Source organism: Chroicocephalus ridibundus, chromosome 6, assembly GCF_963924245.1.
Source record: "Chroicocephalus ridibundus chromosome 6, bChrRid1.1, whole genome shotgun sequence".
Classification (NCBI taxonomy): Eukaryota; Metazoa; Chordata; class Aves; order Charadriiformes; family Laridae; genus Chroicocephalus; species Chroicocephalus ridibundus.
Window position 1 is genome coordinate 71547825 of NC_086289.1, and position 16206 is coordinate 71564030.

General features: G+C 52.6%; 1 protein-coding gene across 3 annotated transcripts in view; it reads right to left on the reverse strand.

The window, feature by feature from the left end:
• The window catches only part of PLD1 (phospholipase D1), an 81904-nt gene that overhangs the window by 64882 nt on the left and 816 nt on the right, over positions 1–16206 (reverse strand). For 2 of the 3 annotated variants that reach the window (XM_063337501.1, XM_063337498.1), the window contains exon 1: positions 1430–1629. The gene's annotated coding sequence lies outside the window, so the exon portion shown is untranslated. Of the gene's footprint in view, positions 1–1429; positions 1630–4413; positions 4627–16206 lie in introns of those variants that run through there. The other variant, XM_063337499.1, reaches the window with a different exon arrangement.

The window sequence follows — 16206 nt, forward strand, 5'->3', positions numbered from 1 at the left end:
AGGGACCAGCCATCCTTGGGCAGCGCTGAGCATCACACGGCGACACTTACCCCGACGGAAGGGACTTTCTGGCTATTCATAGCGAACACAGTGCAGGGCGATGTCAAGCTGAAAAGGAAGGGGAGCCCGAGGCCCAAGGGCTTAAACTCAGAGCTTCCCAACTCCTGGCCAAACTGGGCAGGATTTGGCCGCGAGACCCAAGGCGCAGAGCTAACACTCCTGCGAGCATCGTGAGAAGAGGCGGTCAGAAATTAAGTCCCCCAGTTACCTGCGAGCCTCTGGCATGAGCTCATGCTATCAAATGCCAGAGACAGCACGAGAAGGAAAACACAAATTCTGGAGCGATTAAAGACACTCGAAACCAAGTTCCCCCCTCCCGAGCTGCAAACACGGGCAGCTACGAAACACAATGCCGTACGCACACAGAGAGCGTTTGTCCCAGCGGCCATGGACACGCCAGCCGCGCCGTGACATCCCATTGCTCACGATCTTCACAGGAACATCAGACCGGCAGAGCTTCGTCCACCCAATTCATCTACCGGTGTCTGTCCCCCAAACAGCCACTGAACCCGACTGACTTCAGAGGCACCGTGCAGATTTACTTAAAGGAGGGATTTAGGAGACCACGTACACCTGGGCACACAACACGCATTGTCCTGCTGTGTACAGAGAGCCCGTGACAGCCCTGACCGCGCAGGCAAAACGCTCCCAAAGTCAACGGAGCTGCACCGGCTTGAATCCTTGCCCAGGCCAGATCGGAGGCGTTTTGGGGGCTGAAGATTTCCAAAGAGCAGCCTCCTATACCAACAAAGAGCATCGCGCCAAGTAAAGAAAAATAGCAACAGGCAGAAAAGGGCTTTCATTGCAAGAAACCGAGCTGGCAGCTCAGCGGAACGGGTTGTGTCAGCCAGCCGCCGGCGCGTTGGGAAACTCTCAGGTTTTTCCCATGTCCCACCCGAAAGGGTGGCTGCTGACAGGGACGGGGCAGAGCCACGGTTTCACCAGCTTTGGAGAAACCAGCCAAACGCACCTCAGAAACACTGAAGTTCGCAGCGAACGTAAAGCTACCGCATTCCCCGATCCAGAGCACCCCCCCACACACACACCCTAAGGCTGACTCCAGCCCAGGGCTCACCAGCCTCGCTGGATCCAAACCTACCCATTTCAAAGCATGAAAAATTAGTAAATCATCCCAAGTATGTCCTGCAGGGCTGATAAACACCTCCCACTGGCGGAGTTCGCCGCCCGGCCTCAGCGAGGAACCCAAGCAGGGGATGAAGTTGAAAATAAGCGCCTTGCCTTTTAAGCATCCGCTCTTTTTCTCCCCCAAACCCGAGCCGGGGCAGCCCGGGGAGCGCACCAGCCTCCCCCCACCCCCGACGGGGACGCGACCGCCCCGCGTTTTTTTCCCCCCCCCTCCTCTACCAACCTCCTGCCCCCGTGGAAGCGGGTGCCTCATGGTGCTGTTAACAACCGGCAAGGCTTGTTTTGTTGTTTTGTTTTTTTTTTTGTTTCTTCCCGAAGAAGCGCCGGTGTCCGGTCACCGCCCCGCAGCCCGGTCCCGCACCGCCGAGGAGCCGCCCCGCAGCCCCGGCTCCAGCATCCAGGCTTGGGTCGTCCCCCCTCCACCACCACCACCAAAAAAAAAAAAAAGGCAAAACGCAGCCCAAGCCAGCCCACAAGGCACTCCAGCCTATGAGCACTTGCTAATTAAGGGGAAACCACTCCCCGCGAGTTAAGGAGACTATTGGGATACGGGCAGGAAGGGTGGAGGGAGAGGGCAGGGGGGTGGAATGGGTGCTGCCCCCTTCTTATGGTGGGCGCCTCGTTAGAGAGGGGGGGGAAAAAAAAATAATAATAAAGAAGTGATCCATTAAGGGTGAGGAGAAAGTCAGCTTTTTTTTTTGTTTGTTTGTTTTATTTCAACTTCGCAGCCCTGCAAGTGCAGGGGCGCCAGCGATCGGCTCCGCTCTCACGCAAACGCAGCGCTCGCGGGGAGCGCAATTTTCCCCCCTTTTGGACCCCGCTCACACAAACCCCCTTCCTTCGACAGGGAGAAGCCAGTTTTCCCCCACCGCTGCCAAGAAATCACATTTGGTGTGGGGAACAAACCGGGGGGGGGGGGGGTGTGGTGGAAGTCAGTGCAAATTAACAATGAATTAAGTACACATGCGGAGTTATTTTTAGCCTAAGACGTCCTAATAATTATGGTCACATATTGTTTGTACTGAGCAGTACTTGCCTGCGTTTTTCATGTTACTTCCCATACGCCCTTTTTAATATGCAAGGAAGCAGATTTTTTTTTAGCGAGAGGGGGAGAAAAATTTAGTGCCTATAGAAGCGTCGAGCTGACGAGCGGAGAAGCAAAAATCCTCCATACGTTAAATCGCTGTAACACAGTCTTGCGTGCTGGTGAAATGCCCGAAACCTGTCTGCAGTCCTACAGCTCCCACCGCCACAGCTGTAGGGGGGACATCTTGGTGACTTTTTCCAGGGAATTCAGTGTTCCCGCTTCTGTCTCTAGAGCCAGATTTCAATATGGTTGTTGCGTTGGGTTGGTTTTTTCTTAAAGGATTTTTTTTTTTTTTTTTAATGGTGAGGAACTGAACATTGGTCTTCAAATTTACATGAGATAAATAACCCAATTTTGGTCACTGCTAACTCAGAGACAGACCCCACCCCTGCTCTGGCAGTGCAATATCGAAGCATCTCCACGTTTTCCACCGGAAGAAGACCTGCTTTGTTTATGGGCACACCTGCAGCACATCGGCTTCGCTTGTTTACACTGGGTTTGCTATGACTTGGCTTACCAGTGGCTTAAACCAGCATGAGCGATGTGCTTCGTGTTTAAAAATCAAACTCGGAAATCTAAGGTGAGTTCCCCATCGCATTGCAACACTTCTTCCTTCGACTCACGGCGTCGAGCCGGAACACTGCTACGCTCAGCACCTATGGAGAGCCGTGAGTCAGGGTGGCTCACTGGTGCCGGCTGTGTTGGGCAAGGAAAAAGACAGCACGGACATTTCTAACGTGCAGCGTCACAGTAGAACAAAGCAACGGAGAAGAGCGGGGTGGAACTCTGCTGCAAAGAACAGGGGCAACGGGAAATACGGAAAGTCACCCTGTATCACTGGCATCACCTTTCCACCCCAAAAAGTGGGCAAAGCCATCTCGAGAGGAACACGTTACCCCACACCGAAGAAAGGTTTCATGCTTACGCCAGCAGATGGGATGGGAGCTGGTGGAGAGACAGCATGTGAGGCATCCTTGGGCATCCTTCAGGGCACCCGCCTGCCCAGGATGCCCCATCTCTGCTGGCCTTCCAGCCCCACCTCTGCTAAGCCCACAGCTTCCTCGGGCAGGAGGTCAGCAGGGGACCATCGCCATCTCCCATCTCTGCAAACCTCTCCAAGCAGATTGGCGAAGAGAGGGGACATCTCAGACGCAGAGAAGAATGTTTCCACAGAAAAACCCCTGCCCACCCGCCCAGCGCTCATTTCAGCGCTCATCACCCGTGCAACGGGCTGGCTGAATTCTGGCAAACCTTTACAAATCCATAAAGCTTAGCTCAGTTAACGCATATTTAATTTCTCTGCTGCTAGGTTTATTTTGGCAGTGGCTGTGAGCAGGGCTAGACCAGCAGCAGCAGAGAGCAGGCACTCTCGAGGGTCATCCTCCCCCTCTACGCTGCCTTTGTGAGGCCGCACCTGGAGCACTGTGTCCAGGTCTGGGCTCCCCAGTTCCAGAGGGACAGGGAACTGCTGGAGAGGGTGCAGCAAAGGGCTACCGAGATGATGAGGGGATGGCACACCTCTCTTATGAAGAAAGGCTGAGGGATTTGGGTCTCTTCAGTCTGGAAAAAAGACGGCTGAGGGGGGACCTTATCAACACTTATCAATACTGAAAGGGTGGGTGTCAGGAGGATGGGGCCAGGCTCTTTTCAGTGGTGCCCGGGGACAGGACAAGAGGTAATGGGCACAAACATGAACATAGGAAGTTCCACCTAAACATGAGGAGTTCCACCTAAACATCTTTGCTGTGAGGGTGGCAGAGCCCTGGCACAGGCTGCCCAGAGAGGTGGTGGAGTCTCCGTCTCTGGAGACATTCCAAACCCCACCTGGACGCGTTCCTGTGCCACCTGCTCTGGGTGACCCTGCTCTGGCAGGGGGGTTGGACGAGATGATCTCCAGAGGTCCCTTCCGACCCCTACCATTTTGTGATTCTGTGATGAGCATTTTGGCCTCTACATAGCACAGTTCCCCTCTCCCAAGTGCCACAACGGAGCACATTCTCCACCCACAGTTATCATCTCATCCAGGAGAAATGCCGTTGTGTCCATTAGCGATTTGCTACACTTCCCATAACCTCCCCCCGTCCCAGAGGCAATTCATAAAGTGGGTACTTGGCACATACCTTCAAAAATATCTCAAGCTCTGAAGAAACACAATATTGTCTGTCGGGGTTTCTTTGGTTCTCTGTTCCCACCTTCTTTTTGATCTTTAGGAACTCCCAAGGACACTTATTGCTGTCACAGGGGCTGTGGAGTTTTCTTGTTTAACACGAGATGCTGGTGCAGAGAGCGCGCTGCGGGGCAGTCACACGGGGATCGACCGATGCCGCTGCAGTCTGTAAAACCAAGGTGTGAATCATAGAATAGTTTGGGTTGGAAGGGACCTTTAAAGGCCATCTAGTCCAACCCCCCCACCACGAGCAGGGGCATCTTCCACTAGACCAGGTTACTCGGAGTCCCGTCCAACCTGACCTGGAATGTTTCCAGGGATGGGGCACCGACCACCTCTCTGGGCAACCTGGGCCAGGGTTTCACCACCCTCAGTGTAAAAAAATGTCTTCCTTACATCTAGTCTAAATCTTCCCTCTTTTAGTTTAAAGCCATTGCCCCTTGTCCTGTCGCAACAGGCCCTGATAAAAAGTTTGTCCCCATCTTTCCCGTAGGCCCCCTTTAGGGACTGAAAGGCCGCTCTAAGGTCTCCCCGGAGCCTTCTCTTCTCCAGGCTGAACGCCCCCAACTCTCTCAGCCTGTCCTCACAGCAGAGGGGCTCCAGCCCTCCCAGCATCTTCGTGGCCTCCTCTGGACCCGCTCCAACAGCTCCGTGTCCTTGTGCTGAGGGCCCCAGAGCTGGGCACAGTGCTCCAGGTGGGATCTCCCCAGAGCGGAGCAGAGGGGCAGAATCCCCCCCTCGCCCTGCTGGCCTTGCTGCTTTGGATGCCGCCCAGGATATGGTTGGCTTTCTGGGCTGCAAGTACACGGTGCCGGCTCATGTCCAGCTTCTCATCCACCAGCACCCTCAAGTCCTCCTTGGTAGGGCTGCTCTCAATCCCTTCATCCCCCAGCCCATGTTGATACTGGGGGCTGCCCCAGCCCAGGTGCAGGACTCTGCACTTGGCCTTGTTAAACCTCATAAGAATCACACTTCTCAAGCCTCTCCAGGTTCCTCTGGATGGCATCCCGTCCCTCAGGCATGCCACTCAGCTTGGTGTCATCCGCAAACTTGCTGAAGGTGCACTTGATCCCACTGTGTCACTGATGAAGATATTTAACTGCTCCCAGGATGGACCCCTGAGGGACACCACTTGTCACCAACCTCCATCTGGAGCAGTTGACCACTACCCTCCGGATGCGACCATCCAAACAATTAGGAATCATTTTTTTAATTTTATTTAGTTGCATTTCATTCATGTTTTTTCTTCTCTTTGAAATTTTCCATTGTCATGCCTAATGAGCTGGCCAAAAGTGGGGATACATGAGGCATATAGAGGCATCTGCGGAAGGGCTTTTTGAAGACTAAGAGCCTTTGCTGCTGCACACCAAACCCGATCCAACAGCTAAAAGATAACCCAGGAAAAGAAAAAGGGATTGTTTTTTTTTTTTTTCAATAAGGACCTCACCCTCCCTCTTGGTCACCACTTGGCATCACAAACGCGAACAGGGGGAAAGGCAGCATTTCAGCTGATACCGTTCACAGCAACCGACACATTCCTGGTTAGGTGAGGTATCAAAGGTGGCAAAACCAAGCAAACAAACCATCAGTTGCTTGAGTTGAGCAGTCCTCTGCCGGTCCTTCAGGTCTGCAGACAACCTGCAGGACCTTTTTCCTCCTTGTGTTTCCCTTTTAGCCACACAGATGCTTCCTGGCCCCGAGTGCGGGTGATGCTGGTGCTTCTGCAAAGAAGCTGTGGCTGCCCCATCCCTGGAGGTGTTCAAGGTCAGGCTGAATGAGGCTTTGAGCAACCTGGGCTGGTGGGAGGTGTCCCTGCCCAGGGCAGGGGGTTGGGGGTTGGAACCAGGTGATCTTTAAGGTCCTTTCCAACTCTAACCGTTCTATGATTCTATTTTATGATAGGGGAAAAACTGGGGGGTAATTTTTCCCCCCGTTGGGTCCCATCTGGGAAGGAGCCTGCAAAGCCCCAGGGGAGGGAGGAACCGGCTGCATTGCCTGGCGGTGAGATGAGGGCTGGCTTTGGCATCTCACGAGGCTTGCAAGCTCCAGCACGGGACATCACCGTGCCTCCTGCTCCTGCACCCTGTCCACAACCTCTGCTGAAGCCGTACTGCCTGTAGAGCAACGGGTCTGTGAGTGGTGGTGGTTCTGCCACTCCTCTGCCAGGTTTTCAAATGGTCATTCACTTGCCACGTTCCACAGCGACTCTGCAGCTCTTTAGGACAACAGGGTGGTTGTACCCTGTGTGTCACCTCACTAGGAACTGGAAATGTGTTTTGCTGTAGCCGTTTCAGAGCAGTGCAACGAGAAAGAGCCTGACCGTGCTCCCATGGGGTGCACAGAGAGATGGGGCAGAACGCTGCCGGGCTCCGACTGCCGAGACCACCACAACACCCGCAGTGGGTGGATGGAGCCCCACGGACGTGTGCACCAGACACCCCAGGAGAACCCCCCAGGGTCCGCGCCGGGGCAGCCCCTGGTGATGCTGCCAAGGATGGAGCAGCCCCGAGACCACCTAACGTGGGCCAACTGGCATTAAGCCACATACACGCACCGAGAAAACAATTTTTGTTGTTTTGTCCCGTAACACCAGGATTCCAAAAGGAAAAGGGGAGGGGGGTGTTTGCGGAAATCACATTGTCAAGTAATTCTTTTTTTTTTCCTTCCCCCTTCAAGGACCACAATTGTCCTCCTAACTTTGGAGGAAGAGGCTGGGGAGGAAGTTTTGATGACAGGCACTTGAACATGACGGCCTGACTCGGCCACGGTGCCCCCTGGGAGTTGTAGGAGTATCTTCTCCCACCCAAATTGCTTTTTCTGGCACAGCTCCGCAGCACGGGAATGCTCCCCGTGACACAGGAGCAGTCCCATCCCGGTCCTCCCTGCCTGCACGGCCAGGGGACAGCGGGACCCCTGGACACGAGATGCTCCGAGACAGCCCGGGGGCTGCTCGGGATCCAAATCTTCCCGGATTTGGCCAGAATATTTCAGTTTTCTTTCACACTCTCCCCCTCTCACAGGATTCCCATGGAAACAAAAACAAAGCTCTCGCTGTTTGGGTTTAGTTGGGGTTTTTTTGTTGTTTTTTTTTTTTTTTTCATCCTCTTGAGGAGGGGGTGAATTAAATTAGTAAATGAAAAGCTAAAAAAAAATAATATGAAAATAATATAATATATGTAGGGAAAAAAACATGAGATACCACTCGAGCTTCCCTGCAGTGGTGCATCTCCGCTCTGTGTCACCCCTGAAGAGCCTCAGGGGACAGAAATGGGTCTCAGAGATAGAATTATACAGTATTTCTTCTATTGTAAAGTCACTTTGGGGCAGGAAAAACCCAACCCCAACCCCTCCCACCCTGGAGGTTTGCTCCCTGGCAGATACCTGGATGCCACCGTGTGGCAGCCGCCCCACGCAGCCGCCGAGGGACAGGGGCTGCGGGGCAAGGCAGGGCTTTAAGGGAAAGAAGGGGGAAAAAAAATTCAAAAGGAGGGTTTTTTTTTTTTCCCCAGCAATTCACAAAATTTAAAGGAATGCCAAGCACGTCAGTATATGAAGCACAGTATGTGGAGGAAGGAGAGAGTGCAAACCGTCTCCTTCTGGTGTTAAGCTAAGACACATACTGTCTTTCTATTTAAAGCCCTACGGTAGCGTGAATGCCAGGTTTGAGTGAGCTCAACAAGTCCATCTGAAAACAATACACATGGTCCTCTCTGCCGCAGGATCTGGGCACCTGGCAGCTCTTCATACCTTACCATTCCCACGCAGTGGGGTGCGACCCACCTTTACCTGCTGGAGAACTGAAGCCTGGGTCTGGAAAGGCATTTAATTAACCGCAGAGACCAGTGTGACCTCCCTGGGGTCCAAAGTTGCTTTGGGACGGGGACACCAGCCCACTGGGTGCTCAGCGATGATCCCCTTTCTCTCCACCTGGGAACCGATGCTGGGTGCAACCCTGGCTGTGCTGAAGACGAGGGTTTTTCTACCAACACTGGGTACCACCCAAGCCATCCTGGCATGGCCAAACCATCCTTCCTCCCCTACCAGCACCCCAAACTGTCCCCTGCCAGGGGGGAGCAAGAAGAAAGCAAGACGCGACCCGGGGCCAGGGTTTGGGGTTTGCCTCGTTTTTCCCTCAGCTACCTCAGCCGCACTGTTCCTAATGTATTCCGAGATGCAGTTCATTAAATGGTGAATTACACGTTTTATCACTTGTCCATAACAGGTTGTCAAGTCGGTACGTTATTATTAGCAACAGGAAAGGAACTAACTAAAATATTCTTCAAGTATGCAATGAGCGTTTGAGTAAGGGTTAAGTAACGAGCGTTTCTCTAGCGAGGAATCTAAGCAAGACATGCTCCACCCATTTAGTTAACAGACAAAAGCTTACATAAGCTGGATGTTACATAAAATCCTAAAATTGGGAGCTGGAGAACTCCCCCACCTTTGGATGGCAGCGCACCCACAGCCCGCATCCACCTGAGCTGACACCAAAGGAGCTCGGAGCCGACATGCAGCTGATGGCCAGGCCTGGAGCTGGCAGGAGAAAGCAGGACAGACGGACGTGTCCTGTCTGCCCCGATGCTCTCGCCTGGGCTACGAGTCTGAATTTGCCCGCACACTGCTCCGGAAACAGCCCGGGCAGTCACGCGCTCCAAGGAGCTTTGTCATCGCGAGGATTAATATATATCTGTTCTCGCGTTATCATAAAATCATAGAACCATAGAATGGTTCGGGTTAGAAGGGACCTTAAAGACCATCTAGTGCCGCCCCCCCTGCCCTGGGCAGGGACACCTCCCACCAGCCCAGGTTGCTCCAAGCCCCGTCCAGCCTGGCCTTGAACCCCTCCAGGGATGGGGCAGCCACAGCTTCTCTGGGCAACCTGGGCCAGGGGCTCACCACCCTCACAGTCAAGAATTTCTTCCTCATCTCTCATCTAAATCTCCCCTCTTTCTGTTTAAAACCATTCCCCCTCATCCTATGGCTCCCCTCCCTGATCCAGAGTCCCTCCCCATCTCTCCTGTGGCCCCTTTAGGGACTGGAAGGGGCTCTAAGGTCTCCCCGGAGCCTTCTCTTCTCCAGGCTGAACACCCCCAACTCTCCCAGCCTGTCCTCACAGCAGAGGGGCTCCATCCCCCCCAGCATCTTTGTGGCCTCCTCTGGACCTGCTCCAACAGGTCCATGTGCTTCTTGTGCTGAGGGCCCCAGAGCTGGACACAGGGCTCCGGGTGGGGTCTCACCAGAGTGGAGTAGAGGGGCAGAATCACCTCCCTCGACCTGCTGCTCATGCTTCTCCTGATGCAGCCCAGGATGCGGTTGGCTTTCTGGGCTGCAAGTGCGCATATCGTGTGTGCCGGGTGAGGCTGAACACCATCTGATCCCAGGGTGCCATCCCAAGGGAATTGTTGCTGATGCTTAGGAAAGAGTTGGCAAATATGGCATGGTTGTGGGGGAACTCCTGTGGGACTCTCCCTGTCTCCAGGGACTGGCAAGCAAGGGACGTTCCAAGCCCAAAGTGCTGTCTTTGCAATTGTACAGCGCCTGACAGCTATTTCTTTCATTAAACTGTCTGGTCAGGTTTCGAGTTCATGTGAACTTTCAACTTCCGCAACAAAACCCACCACAATTTACCATCATTTATCTGCGGGGAAAAGGGAATCCGCACCTTGCAAAATCAACCACTGTAGCTAAAAAAAGGTGGTCTGGCAGGGGGTACAATCACTTCACCAGGTCTTGTATGCCTGGAAGCCTGTCTGTCTCCAGGGAAATCATCTGCCTCAGGAAAGGAATACTTTTTCTCCCTTGCATCCCACCTTAAAACGCACTATTCCAACGCGCAGACAGCAGATTCAACCCACGTCAGTGGTTACTTCCTGGTCACGAGGACAAAAAAAAAAGCCTCAAAGAAGAGGATTTGCAATTCTTTTCGCAAGGCAGACACCCAATCCTCCTCCTCATGCAGTTTCATGAGACACCAGGGAGGGGAGAAGCAGGGGGAGAAGGATCTTCAGAGGGAGGACTGTCGGCAGGGCAAAGCGTCTCAGGAGTTACTCTCTGGACTACAAGGGTGCTATTCATGACGGGGATCAGTTCGCTCTGCGGTACTTGCAGAAACATGCCAAGGCTGCTCTGTGCCTCTGCCCGCCTGGCTTAGCGTTCGCGATTTGCCTAACCTTTGCTCTAAATAACTGGGAGCTGCGCAGAGGGAATTTTGGTGCAGCTCCCCGGCTTCTAGAGCATCCTCCCCGGCTGCGTCCCACAGGCTTCCCTGGGCTGTGTTGTAAGGAAGAGACAGACAGAAGGCGGGCAGGAGGAGAAAATGAAGAAATGAAATACAAGCTGCCTGACCCACAAAAAAAAAAAAAAGAAAGAAAGAAAAAAAAAAATCAGAACAGCCTGGCTTTGCTGTCTACCATGTTATTTGTCTTCGGAATTCAATCCAGATGGCATAGATAAGACAGGGGTGACCCCTAGTGCCCTCTCCAGCTGCAGCTTCCACTGTCATTCCCTGTGTTCATATCTGAGCGTAAGAAAAAACAACAGGGGAAGCAGCAGCACTTTTCAGATTTGTTCTTCGTTCACAAAGCCCCGCTCTCTCTCCCCTGTCAGAAACAGCATCTCATTTTCTCTCCCCACTCAAACTCTATCACTGGGAGGCATTCGCTGCAGCATCTCTTTGTCGCTGTTGTCTGGGAACAGCATTAAACAAATTTACTTGTGTAAGAACTTATTATATTCCCTTGACTCTATCACAGTACGTTTATGTTTGTTATCGAAAAGAAAGAAGGCCCTATTTTGCTAACTCCGTGCTTGTCAATAGCTAAGAACAGCCATTCAAACTCCTGAGAAGAGACCTTTGTCTCGTATAAAGTGTATTTTGCAGCAGCAAGACGCTGAAAGGAGCGAGTCTTTCCTGTGACAGCCATCGGTATGCATCATTATGGGTTTTTTTTTTTTTCTAGCAATGTCAAAACTCGCTGTTGCTGTGACTCAGCCCCACCAGACGTGCCCCGCTCGCTGGGCTGCGGGATGCCCATGGGGGGGCTTTTCCTGGTGGTGTCACCTTTCCCCGAAAAATCTTAAGACACCTCCTCGCAGCTTACTTTGGGATGCAGGTTTTTCCTCGAGGAAATAACTGATCTTAGCATAAGCCTGAAAGATCTTTAGCTTCCTGATAACGGAGGGCTTTGGGCATCTCCCCCCGAGCACAGCCCACCTGCCCTGCAGGGTACCACCCCGATGCGCCGCTCTCAGGGCCGGGGCTGTACCTGCCATCGCTTGGCACCTCAGAATTTCACGTATTTAATAGGAACTCATCACCACCACCATCTCCTCCGCCAAAGGAACCACCAGACAGTCCCCACGGCGACGTCTCCCTCCTCAAGAGAGCAAGCAAAGGCCCCTGCGCAGCCTCACGACCCACCACAACCTCATCTCACGCCTCTCCAGCTCGGTATGTCTCCCCTGCCCCTCGCGGGTGGGTGTCAGCCTCGGCGGCCGTCACTCCGGCACCCCTCCTGCTGCCTCACGCCGGCCGTACCGAGGCTCCATCGCAGAGCCCAGGTCCCCAGAGCTGCCACCAAGCTGCACCTTCCTCGCTCAAGCCCCGAGCCCGGTTCAGCACTTCCCGAACCAGCAGTAACCCCCCGGCCCAGCTCCAGGGAGCCCTTCCCAGGGCTGCGTTCCGACCCCCGAGCTCTGCGCGGGGCACGGCGTGGCTCTCCCACCCCACACGCAGGCTTGCTCCATCGCCCCATACTCACGGTGCCAACCCCATCTCCAGGCGCCATGGCCATGCCGCCGGCACCTCCTTCCCCTTTCGCCGCCCGCCAGCCCTTTTCTTCACCAGAAACAACTTCCAGGTCTCAGCCAGCCCTTCCTCCCCGCCATCCCCTCGCTTTTGCGCAGATCCCCTGGTCACTCGTCCCCCGGCTTCCTTCCCCTAAAGCCTCCGGGCTTCCCGCGACCCTCTCCACCCCCTCACCCCTTCTCAAGGAGCTTTGGTGGCATTCGGAGCTGGGACTCAGCCCGGTTGGGGACGGACCAGCTGGGCGATGCCTCTGACACAAGTGGGTTTACTCACGGCAGGGTTAGGCGGGCGGGCTGTAACTACAGCAACTTCATTTTTTCCAGTTTTAGTGCTTTTAGCTCTGTATCTGTCCTAGACGTAACGTTCTGCTTGTGTGCCTACTCTCCGACTCATTTTTCCCCGGTTTTATATCTCCAGGTGCACACGTTCACATGTTTAAATGAAAAGCAGCAGTTTCTGAGATGAAGTTCCTCCTCCCCATGTTTTATTTTTAAAGTGGGTTTCAAGGGGGAGATAAGAAGTGTGCTAGTCGTTGCATAATTTTAAGTTAGTTTTATCCGGTGTAAATCTCACTTTCTTTTCCTGCGTAGTGCTGAGATCCCCTGTGCTACGCAGCGTGCCGCCAACCCGACGTTGCTCTCGTGTCTCTGCACCCAGCACCGCTCCAAGCTTCCCGCTTCGTTTCCTTTTCGCCTCCTGTTTTAATTGAGCATATGCAAAAATCTCATCCGCTGAGCCGCTGCGTGCTTCTCTCACGGTGTTCTGCCCTGTTTCTCCTGACTTTCTTTTCCTTGTTAGCTTTAGTAAACACCGTTTTCTCTTTACTGCTGTTCTGACTGCGTATGATCCCGTGGAGAGAGCGCGCTACAAAATCTCTCTCGATAGCACCCATATCTTTCGGTAGTTACATTTTTTTTAAATAGTGTATTTTTCTCTACATTCTCATTTTCGCTTGGCCCTAGCGCTGTGTGTTCCAGTTACGCTCTGCATCTAAACCAACTCCATCAGGCTGACACGTGCCCATAGCTACCGGCAGTATGAGTTCTGAGTATTTTCGTCTAAACTCTGGCTTCATTACTCACGCTATTAAAATGCTCAAAATCAGCTCATCGCTTTCATTTTTGATTATCAGGGGGTTTTGCGTGCTTTTGCAATACGCCGCTTTCCTGCTTCCCTCAGAACCTTGTTCCTACTATTGGGAAGTTACTCTTGTGCAGGGAAAATGCTTTCTTGGATGTCACCTGAAAGTCAGCATCTCAGCCAGGCAAAGGTGGATTTGACACAAATCCAGCCAGTGAAACAGTCCATCATCAGGTGAAGCAGGAACATCATCATTAACAATACTTTTATTAAAGACCGGAGGTTTTTTTCCTTCCAAAGGCTACACTTGCTCAAGGAAACTATAAATCCTGTGGCTTGCCTGCTGCTGCAGGTCAGCCCGGATCGTCAGAATAGTTTACTCTGGCATTCATACTTAAAAGCTTACAAATATCCAGGCAAACTGCGACCATATCTGGTAGAGAGACGGTCAGACAAGATAAGGGACTCGCTGCTTCTGGGCTTAAACGCTCTGAATTTTTGCCTGCAGTCCTGCCAAGACACCCCCTTCTCCCACAGCAGCTAGGAATGGAGCTCCTTCTACTTCTTTTCCTTTTTATCTGAGCTCTAACTTTGAAAACTTCGTTGGAAAACCGGCCTAAAACACCTTAGAGCACTTCACCTCTGTCTTCCTGGCGGGGGAGAGCCGGCGTTTTACCACCGTTATTGTTGTATTAGTGTCTCCCCAGATTCTGAGCCGGGTCAATCAGAAGATGACTCACTCCGAGGAGTTTGTTCAGGGCTCCGAAGAAGGAGAGGAGACGCTGCCAAGCTGGAGGCAGTTCTCAGACTTTGCTCCTTAACGTGCTCCTCAGTTGCGAGCGCTTCCCCCGAAGTCCCCGTGCTGGGGCCATGCGGCTTAACAGCCAGGATGGCTCCGTCCCCTCCCGCCACCGCCCTGTCTCCTGGTAGCCCACGGGCAGGTTGGCCGGAGGAAAGAGAGATTTTTATGTCGTGGGCCATCGGGTGGATCACCACAGGATAAAAAGAGAAGGTTGAAGCAATCACGGAGCTGGAAAAACCCCGCAGGGGATGCAGAAGGAGCAGGAGCCGGCTGAATGCAGGAGGCTGAGGTGACCAGAACATCCCCCAGAGAAGAACGAGACAGCCCGGGAGGGAAATGCAGGCTGGAGAGGATGGCACCCCCCAGCAGAAGGCAGACAAAAAAAGTTTCGTTTTTCCTTCAGAAAATCTATCTGGAAGCATAAAGCTAGTCTCGAAAAAGTTACTTTGCTCTTTGAGAAGCACCCAGGCGAAAAGGCAGTAAGAAATGCTGGGAGCTGCCTTTCCAGAGTTTAAACCAAAGGCAAAGCTGCCATCGGTCCCAGTTCCCCAGTGCTCTGCTCCCCATTTATCCAAGCCCTCCACTAAAACCAGTAGCATAATTCTCTATTCCTCTTTTTTTTTTTTTTCCCCCCCAGAATCCCAGTCATTTTGCACAGCCCAAGTAACACACGTAAAACCAGGCTTTGCCCCAGGATGAAAACTGAAAAAAGGAAGGACAAGTGAAAAAAAAAAAAAACCACCACCAAACAATTGAAGAAACACAAAACTTTGCATACAAAACCCCAGACCTCAAAAGGGGGGGGGGGGATATATTCTCACCTTCCTTTAATTCCGCCCATAAATCTGGGAAGACCAGAACATTTCAAATCACAGCGTGCTCAGTCAGAGGTAACCAAGTGTACAACACAGGGTGAGTTGCCTTCACATGGGAGTCTTTTGGAAGGAAATAACTGGACACGAGTGTTTATCCGAGGCTGGGGATTAGCGTGCTGAGCAGCACGGTATTTACCCACGCGTACCGCGACGCCCATTTGCCTGGCTAACCCGTTAGGTCCTCCGGCAACAGAGGAAAACGTTAAAGGAAAAGCCTGGAAAAATGTTTGCATCTCGTGCCGGTTTTGCACTCTCTCAGCTGGCAATCGGTGTCCCATCATAGATTTCTGAAAGTTATTAACAAATATATGAAGAACGCTAACAAAGAGAGCGACGGGTGGCATGCAGCTTTAGACGTGTCAGTCATTATTAAACCTTTAAATGAAAGTGGCCGTGAAGTGCCAAATTACCCTGTTTTACCCTCTGTTGCGCCTACTGAGGGAACGTAAACCTAAACCAGAACCGGTTCTTCAGCAAGCTAATTATAAGTATCTCATCCAGCACGCCCAGAGGTGGGCAGCTTGCTTCTTACTTTCTTTATTTTTTAACTTTCTTTGTTTTTCAACTTTTTGCCAGCCCTTAATGGATACCCGGATGCCCAGTTATCTCAGATCAGCTGGAGGAAGGTCATCGCTGGGAGTTTCCCGGCTCTCCCGCACATCGATGAATGACACGAGGTGTTTGGTCGGCATCTGCTCCATCCCCACAGCCCACATTTCCAGCTGAGGACACCTCATTTCCAGCTGAGGACACGTTCTGCGCTCGTACAAGGAGGGTCGGCTGCTTATTTGGGGTCACGGCATCATTCCTGGCATCTCTCCAGGCAGGTCCGTAGACGAACGACCGGCATTTACCTGGAGTTTGCATTAACGTTGGATGGAAAAGCCGCTTCGGAAGACACCTGTTTCCAAATCTTTGGGTTCTCCCGGTAACCAAACATCCCCGGGCTGGTTTAGGGGAGGGAAGGTTGCAGCTGGGCGTGATTCAGAGCTGTATTTAGTATTGAGTAACCGAGGGCTTGCCGTGAGCAAACTGCCCGTCCCAGAGCCAAACACCCTTATCTCCTGGCAGCACAATTCCTTCTGCGTTTAAAGCAAAACCACGTTTTAGAGTCAGGAATGGAGTTAAGCCGATGAAGGAGAGGACAACTTCACTTTTTCCTGCTGTTAGTGGAATTCCCCA